The sequence below is a fragment of the Mus caroli genome, chromosome 6 (genome assembly GCF_900094665.2).
Source record: "Mus caroli chromosome 6, CAROLI_EIJ_v1.1, whole genome shotgun sequence".
Taxonomy (NCBI): domain Eukaryota; kingdom Metazoa; phylum Chordata; class Mammalia; order Rodentia; family Muridae; genus Mus; species Mus caroli.
The window spans coordinates 100,698,186-100,706,306 of NC_034575.1; the positions used below are offsets into that span (position 1 = coordinate 100,698,186).

The 8,121-nt window shown below is 41.5% G+C and overlaps 1 pseudogene; it reads right to left on the reverse strand.

The window, feature by feature from the left end:
- Positions 1-372: 372 nt before the first annotated feature.
- Positions 373-5,395, reverse strand: LOC110295734 (annotated as a pseudogene).
- Between the last annotated feature and the right edge of the window lie 2,726 nt (positions 5,396-8,121).

The following is an 8,121-nucleotide window of genomic DNA, read 5'->3' on the forward strand; positions in this document are numbered from 1 at the left end:
TCTCAGGTCCCGTGCGATTGGATTGGAGCAGAAGTTGTGTTCCACTCACCAGAGGTCCTAAAATCCTGTGGAGAGTTCTGTGGGGACCTTGGCGGTGTCCGCAGACTCTGAGCCCAAGGTGCCCAGGTGCTGGCACCGATTGGAAGGGACTTGTAAAATTAATTCTTATTGCATTGTTTCTCACCTTGATTTCTCAGTATATAAAGAATCATGGTTAAAATAAGATGTGAGTTTTTGTTTGTTTTTGTTTTTGAACATTGGGACTTTAATACATAGCACAATACTTGTGACAACAGGGCAGAGATGATTGCCAGAACATTCCATAGTCCAAGGATGGCCGATCTGAAAGTAGACTCTGTGTTGCCTGAATATTCAGTAGTAGGTCCGTCTGGGGTTGTTCAGGGGTTGGGCCGGAATCAGTAGGCCAGCATCATCCTCTTGTGGAAGGCCTCGTACTCATCACCCTCCTTGGAGAGCTCAGCTGGCCAGTTGATGCAAAAACCAGCTCCATCTATTGTGGTGGCAACCTTCTTCACTGGGTTCTTGATGCCCTGGCCCTCAGTGCCCAATCCCTAGCCCTCTTTCCAGCCCATCTTCCTGAGCATCTGGTAGCCAGTGTTTACCACCGTCAGCTTAAACTCCTTGTATTCTGAGTAGTCTGGCTCTCTGCCCTCCTTCAGGGCCTTGAAGTTCTCCATGAACTCCTCCAGCTCCTTGGGTGGCAGAAAGTCACCAATGAAGAGCTTGCCCCGACCCATATATGTCAGCTGCTCTGCCCACTCCCATGTCTTGTCCATCTCCATGCGTCGCAGCTGGTGCTTCCAGGTGCCCAGTTCACTGTCTACCTCCTCATCACTGTCATAGCCATGCTGGTGTTGCTACAGTGCCTTCTCACACAGAAACTGCATGTCTTGCATGGCATGCTTGTGCTGCATAATCATGTCATACATCTGTTGCATTTCCTGCTGCTCGTTCAGCTGCTTCTTTTTTGCATCAGACAGCTCTGTGACACCCATCAGGCCCACAGGTTTCCCCTTCTTATAGCCAAGCCCCTTGAGATCCTGAACTGACAGAGGTGAAGGTGAGGTATCTATGTCCCTCTGTGCCAGTTCAGCAGGTGGAAGCTCCACTTTGTCCTCTTCAGGCCCCCACAGGCGTTTCCGCTTCCTCTTCACAGCTGCTGTGGTGGTGGGCTTCCCAGGAATGGATGGAGTGGGGTTGACAGCAGGTGCTGGGGCCACTGGAGTAGGGCAGACAGTGATAGGGGGCACAGTCTTTGACAGAGATTCTGGGGCAGACTTTTGCCACAGGCTGGGATTGGGAGCAGGAGCCGGGAGGGAGCCTGTTGAGCCCGCCTTGGCTTTCCAGAACTCCTCCAGCTTTTGCCTGTACTATCTGTACCCTTGGCTGTTGGGATCATAGAGAAAACTGAAGGCCTGATTTTCATGGTTGTTCTGGAGGGCGATGGTCTCCACTTCAGGACCCCTGTCTGCTATGAACCTGGCCAAATTTTCTGCAAGGTTCTTGGCCTCTTTGTCCTCTGGGGGTAAAACTTTCTGGGTGGCTGCCTGTCACTTTTGGGCTTTATTTTATTTTATTTATTTTTTTTTTCTGATCTCAGCCACCTTCCTTCTGTAATACAGGAATTCCCTGCTATTCTTATTCTGTAAAAATCTGAAGACTGGGTTATTCTTGTAGTCCTCCATAGCTACTTTCTCTAGCTCGGGGCCTCCTTCTGCCACAAAACCAGCTTCTCTATCACTCTCTGAGTCTCAGCCCCCTCTGAGGGTGAAACTTTCATTTCCAGTCACTTCTCATAGTCCCCCTCCTCACCATCATCAGGGAACTGGAAGACACTAGAGCAGTGACACTAGAGATATCTAGCTTGTGAGTAATTCTTCACAGGGCCAGTTAGGCTACCTAGTCGCAGGCCTGTTCGCTTCCTGAGCACGAGGGGTCTCTTCAAGGAGCTGGGTGTTGCCATGCTGGGAAGGGCCCTAGGGGCTGAATCTGTGCTTGCTTGTGCCTTCTGTAACTTCAGGAACTGCTCCAGAAAGTTGCCATCATTGACAAACTTGTTGGAGATGCAGGAGTTATGTGCATCAGCAATTTTCCCAGGATGAGGGGGCCGTGGACTGGCCCCTTGACTCTGCCTAGCCTTTTGTTCCATTCTGGCCTCAATCTCCCACTTCTTCTGAGCAATGAGCTCTTCCTTGTGGAGGATTTTCATATTCATCTTTCCAGACTTGGGTTGTACCATGCTGAACCACCAATTGACCTTTCCTGCACCATCCCCGTTGTCTTGAGACTCATCCCTATCAGGTATTTTTAATTGTGTGTGTGTGTGTGTGTGTGTGTGTGTGTATGGTGTGGGTATGTGCATGTGTTACTAAAATTTCTTTTCAGGAGAAGTCATAAAGAAAATCTATACTGAGGCATGATTCTGCCTGGTATTCATCATGAGAGCCTATAAATTTCTTGGACATCCTTAAAGAAATAAGGTGAAGATTTAGTTACAGACTTGTAGATGCTCCTCCTCTGCCAGCTACAACAGGAAAGCCCTTTTCCAGAAGAAATGAGGTTTCCCAGTAGCCACTTAGATAGAGACACTGCTCCAGGATTCCTCAGCTTATGCATAACCTAGCCAGTCCAGCAGACATGTAGGGCAGAGTTGAATAAAAAGACGGGTAGCAACTGGATACTCAGGTGGAAATCTCAGTCTCCTCTCTGCCTCTGTGTAAAGCTTCTATAAGCCTAGCTGAGATGATCTATTGCAAGTGAGTACATCTGAATACCCCAAGATGGTGGTGGTGGAGTACATCTGAATGCCCCAAAATGGTGGCAACATATCTAAATGTCACAAAATATGTTTGTGTGTGGGTTTGTGCATGCAAAGGTGCAGGTAAGTATGAAAGCCAAGAGAGAACTTTGGATACCATGAAGTGGGAGTTACAGGCAGTTGTGAGGTATGAAATATTTGTGCTGGGAGTCAAACTTAGGTCCTCTAAAGAACAGCACATACTCATAACAGTTGAGCCATCTCTTCAGCATCTAGGTTGTCTTCTCTTTCTATACGAAATTTCATAATACAAGGGCCTTAATTGAGATTTTTTTTTGATACTGTAAAGTGTGTGTCATCACAATTTAATTTTCGCTCCCTAATCTTGTAGGTTTAATTTAAAAATTTCTCGCCTAGTTCATCCTGGCAGAAATCTTTGCTTCATCTCTTCAGTGCCTTCTTCCTTCGTTTTCACTCTATATATTTACTTTCAGCGTCTTATTTCCTCAATGAGATACAAGAATCCAGTTTTCTTTTTTTCTTTTTTTTAACCAAGGAAAAACAAATTAAAAACTTATTAAAGCAAGCATCACCACTTGACAAGCCCCTCTGGATCCATTTGAGCTTATGACCATGGTGAGTCTTCAAGGAAGGTTTTTATTTCACAAGCCACTGAGCCCTTCCAAGCCACATGCTGTGTGATAATTAGGGGGTATATTATCTGTGGGAGAAACCCAGTGCTGAAGAAAACAGTGAATGAGACTATTACAGACAGACAGCTGTTGTTTTTCAGCAGTGCTTGTCTTCCACTATGATGCCTTCCAGATTCATTTTGAGGCAAACCCCTTTCTCACAAGAATGTGAGGCCAAATAGAACAGTATGCCATCCTGGCTTTATTGCCATATAAGTCATTGACATCTGTGTGGACTTTGTAAATTACAGTGAGTTTATATATTACTGATCATCACTCTTGTTTTCTTTTTAATTAATTAATGTATTTATTTATTAATTTACTTACAGTGCATACTTCACAAGTCCCTCCATCCCTCCTCCCCTTCTCTTCTGAAAGTGTATGCCTGACCCTGGACGTGTTCCCCCTCTGGCACATCAAGTTTAAGCCTGATTAGTCACACCTTATCTATCCCGCACTGGCCAGTCAAGGCAGCCATGAAGACTGAGCTGCCTGACTGGTACATATGTGTGGACGTGGCTTCCTTCCTGTCTATGTATGTCCTTTGGTTGGTGGCTAAGACTCTGAGAACTCCCAGTGGTTGAGGTTTGTTAAATCTTTTGGTCTTCCTGTGGTGTTCCTATCTACTTTAGGGCTTTTCATCCTTCCATCATCTCTCCTGACTGACCTTCCCCAGATGTTTGGTAATAGGTATCTGCATTTGTTTCAGACCTTTTCTAGGTAGAGCCTCTCAGAGGGCAGTTATGCTAGTCTCCTTTCTACAAAAATAAAAAGAATCATTAATAATGTCAGCAGTTGGTGCTGATCCATGGGATGGGTTTCAGGTTGGACCAGTTAATGCTTTGCCTTTCCTTTAGTCTCTCCAATATCCATGTATTTCTTTCAGACAAGATAAGTTTTGTGGGTAGGTTGATGTCCTTATCCTTCCACTGGAGGTCCTGCTTGGCTAAGATGTGCTTCTACAGGATCTGTGTCCCCACAGTTAGGTGTATTGGCTAAGGTCATATGCTTGGCCTCCTGGGAACCTATCTATCCCAGGTCTCTAGGACTTTCTAAAGATTCCTGCCCGCCAACCCCCTCCCCACAGATGCAGAATTCCATTCAGTGTCCTGGCCCTCTGGGCCTCTTGCCTGTCTCTCCCTGCTCCTATTCCTGCCTTCCCACTCTCCTCCAACTCCCCTCTCTCACCCATATCCTTCCCTCCCCCTGCCTTCTGTGATTATTTTCTTCCCATTTCTAAGTGTGATGTAAGCATTCTTGCTTGGGCCTTTCCTCTTACTTAACTTCCTTGGGTCTTTGGTGTTTATCATGGGTATGCTGTACATTACGACATATCCACTTATAAGTCAAAACATACTATGCATGTCCTTTTGGTTCTGAATTACTTACCTCACTCAGGATGACATTTTCTAGTTCCATCCTTTTAGAAGCAAAATTCATGGTGACTTTGTTTTTAATAGCTGAAAATTATTCCATCATGTAAATGTACCACGTTTTCTGTATCCAGGCTTCAGGTGAGAAATATCTGGGTTGTTTGTTATTACCAATAAAACTGCTATAAAAGTAGTGGAGCACATGGCTTTGGCATATGGTATAGCATCTTTTGGGTATATGACCAGGAGTAGGTCTTCAGGTAGAATTATTTCCAATTTTCTATAAAATCACCAGATTGATTTTCAGAGTGGTTGTACAAGTTTGCAATCTCACAAGCAATGGATGAGTACTTCTGTTTCTTACCATGCTTACCATGTATGTGCTGTCCCTTGAGTTTTTGGTTGTTAGCCATTCTGTTTGGTGTGGAGTGGATTTTCAGAGTAATTTTATTTGCATTTCCCTGATGACTAAGGATGTTAAGCATCTCTTTAAGTGCTTCCTGGCCATTTGAAATTACTCTGTTGAGAATTCTCTGTTTAGTTACTTCCATACTCCATTTTTTCCCTAATTGGGTTATATGGTTTGTTGGAGTCTAATTTATTAAGAATTTTGGAGAAGATGTTCATGGCTGAAATTGGTCAGAAGTTCCCTTTATTAAGTCTTTGAATAGTTGGGGATCAGATAACTGTGGCTTCATAGAATGAATTAGATAGTGTTCCTTCTGTTTCAGTTTTTTGTGAAATAGTTTGCTGAGTATTGATATTAGCTCTCTGAATGTCTGGTAGAATTCTGAACTAAATATCTGGCCTTGTGCCTTTTTATTTCCCCCGTTGGGAGACTTTTGATGAGCGCTTATATTTCCTTAGGTGTTATGGGACTATTTAAATAGCTTACTTGATCATGTTTTAATTTTGATATATTGTATCTGTCTAGAAATTCATCTGTTTCATTCAGATTTTCCATCTTTGTGTAGTACAGACTTTTGAAGTAAGACCTAATGATGATTTGGATTTCCTCAGTTTCTGTTGCTATATCTCACTTTACATTTCTGATTTTGTTAATTTGGTTACTGTTTCTTTCCCTTTTGGCTAGTTTGGCTAAGGGTTTATCTATCTTGATGATTTTTTCAAAGAGTAAACTCTTGATTTTGTTGATTTTTTATATTGATTTTTTTTTGTTTCTAGTTGATTTTAGCCTATATTTTGACTATTTCTCCCCATCTACTCATCTTGTGTGTGTGTGTTTGCTTCATTTTGTTCTAGAGCTTTCAGGTATGCTGTTAACTGGATAGTATAAGATCTCTACAATTTATGAGGGATTTACTTCTGTGAATTTTCTTATTAGCTCTCCTTTTATTGTGTACCATAAATTTGGGTATGTGTGCCTTCATTTTCATTGAGTTATACAAAGCCTTTAATTTCTTTCCTTAATTCTTAGCTGACCAAGTTATCATTCAATAGAAAATTGTTCATTTTCCATGAATATGTGGGCTTTCTGTTGAGTATGTTGTTATTGAAGTCCAGCATTAATTCATGGTGATCTGATAGAATGTACGGAGTTATCTTGTTCTTTTTGTATCTGTTGAAGCTTGCTTTGTGCCCAGTTATATGGCCAATTTTGGAGAAGATTCCATGAGGTACTGGGGAACAGATATATTCTTTTGATTTTGGATGGAAGGTTGTGTAGATATCTAAGTCCATTTGTTTCATAATATCTAATAATTTCATTGTGTTCACTGTTTATTTTCTCATTTGATGACATTTCCATTGGTGAGAGCTTTGTGTTGATGCATACTGTTATGGTATGGGATTTAATATGCATTTTGAGTTTCAGTAAAGTTTGTTTAAAGAATGTTGGTACCCTTACTTTTGGTACACAGATGTCAGAATTAAGACATCATCTTGGTGGATTTCTCTGTTCATGAGTATGAAGTGTCCTTTCTGATCTCTTTGATAAATTTTGGTTACAAATCTATTTTAGTAGATATTTGAATGGCTACTCAAGCTTGCTACTTGGGTCTGTTTTCTTGGAAAACATTTTTACAGCCCTTTACTCTGCAATAGTTCTATTGTTGTTGCTGAGGTATATTATTTGAATGCAGCAGAATGATGGATGCTGTTTAAATATCCAATCTTTTAGACTATGTCTTTATTGGTGAATTGGACCTACGGATGATCAGAAATATTAATGACCAATGGTTGTTAGTTTCTGTTATTTTGATGTTGGAGGCATCATTTTGTTATTATCTTCTCTTTGTTTTGCTGTGAGATGTTTAATTTCTTGTGATTTCTTGGGTGTAGTTATGTTCCTCATGTTGGCATTTTTCCTTTTCCTGTCCCTTGCAGGGCTGAATTAGTAGAAAAATATTGTTTAAATTTGATTTTGTCATGGAATATCTTGGTTTTTCTATGTATGGTGATTGAGAGTTTTGCTGGGTATAGTAGTTTGGACTGCCATCTGTGGTCTCTTAGGGTCTGCAAGACATTTGCCCAGGATTTTCTGGCTTAAGGGTCTGTTGAGGAGTCAGGCTTAATTCTGATAGGTCTGCCTTTATATGTTATTTGGCATTTTTTTCTTAAAGCTTTCAATATTCTTTCTTTGTTCTATACATTTAGTGTTTTGGGGGGTTTTCTTTTCTGGTCCAATCTATTTGTTATTCTGTAGGCTTCTTGTACATTTATGGTCACAGGTGCAGGTACAGACTGTGTGTGTCAGGTTAGAGCCAGACTCTAGGGAGGCAGGTAAAGCTGTAGGTTGGGAGCCATGAATGCTGTTCTTTTTATCAATATTATTACAACAGCCTGATGAGTGAGATAAATATGACCCTGTTACAAAGGTGGCTTATTGTGACCTTTTCAAAGCCCAGTGCCAAAGCCAGGGCTATCTGAATTCTATATAGTCACTAATATCCAGTCACTGTCATATTTGCCTTGCTTTTGAATTTCAGTACTTGAAGAAGTTCAGATGACTCTTCTGTTTTTTTTTTTTTCCTTATATGAGATATGCTGAGTGTCCTAAGTTTATCTCTGTTGCTGTGATACAGTATTCTGATCAAAGCAACTAAAGGAGGTAAAGGGTTTTTTTTGTTGTTGTTGTTGTTTTGTTTTTTTGCTTTTTGTTTTTGTTTTCACCTCCAGATCACATTCCATTGTTGCACAAATTATGTATTCAATGAGGAAATTGAATCAGAAACTGTCCCGAGCTATCATTCTCGCCGGCAAGAACACACGCGGACAACCGGATTCTTCTGCAGCAAAAAGCTTTATTGCTTCTTCA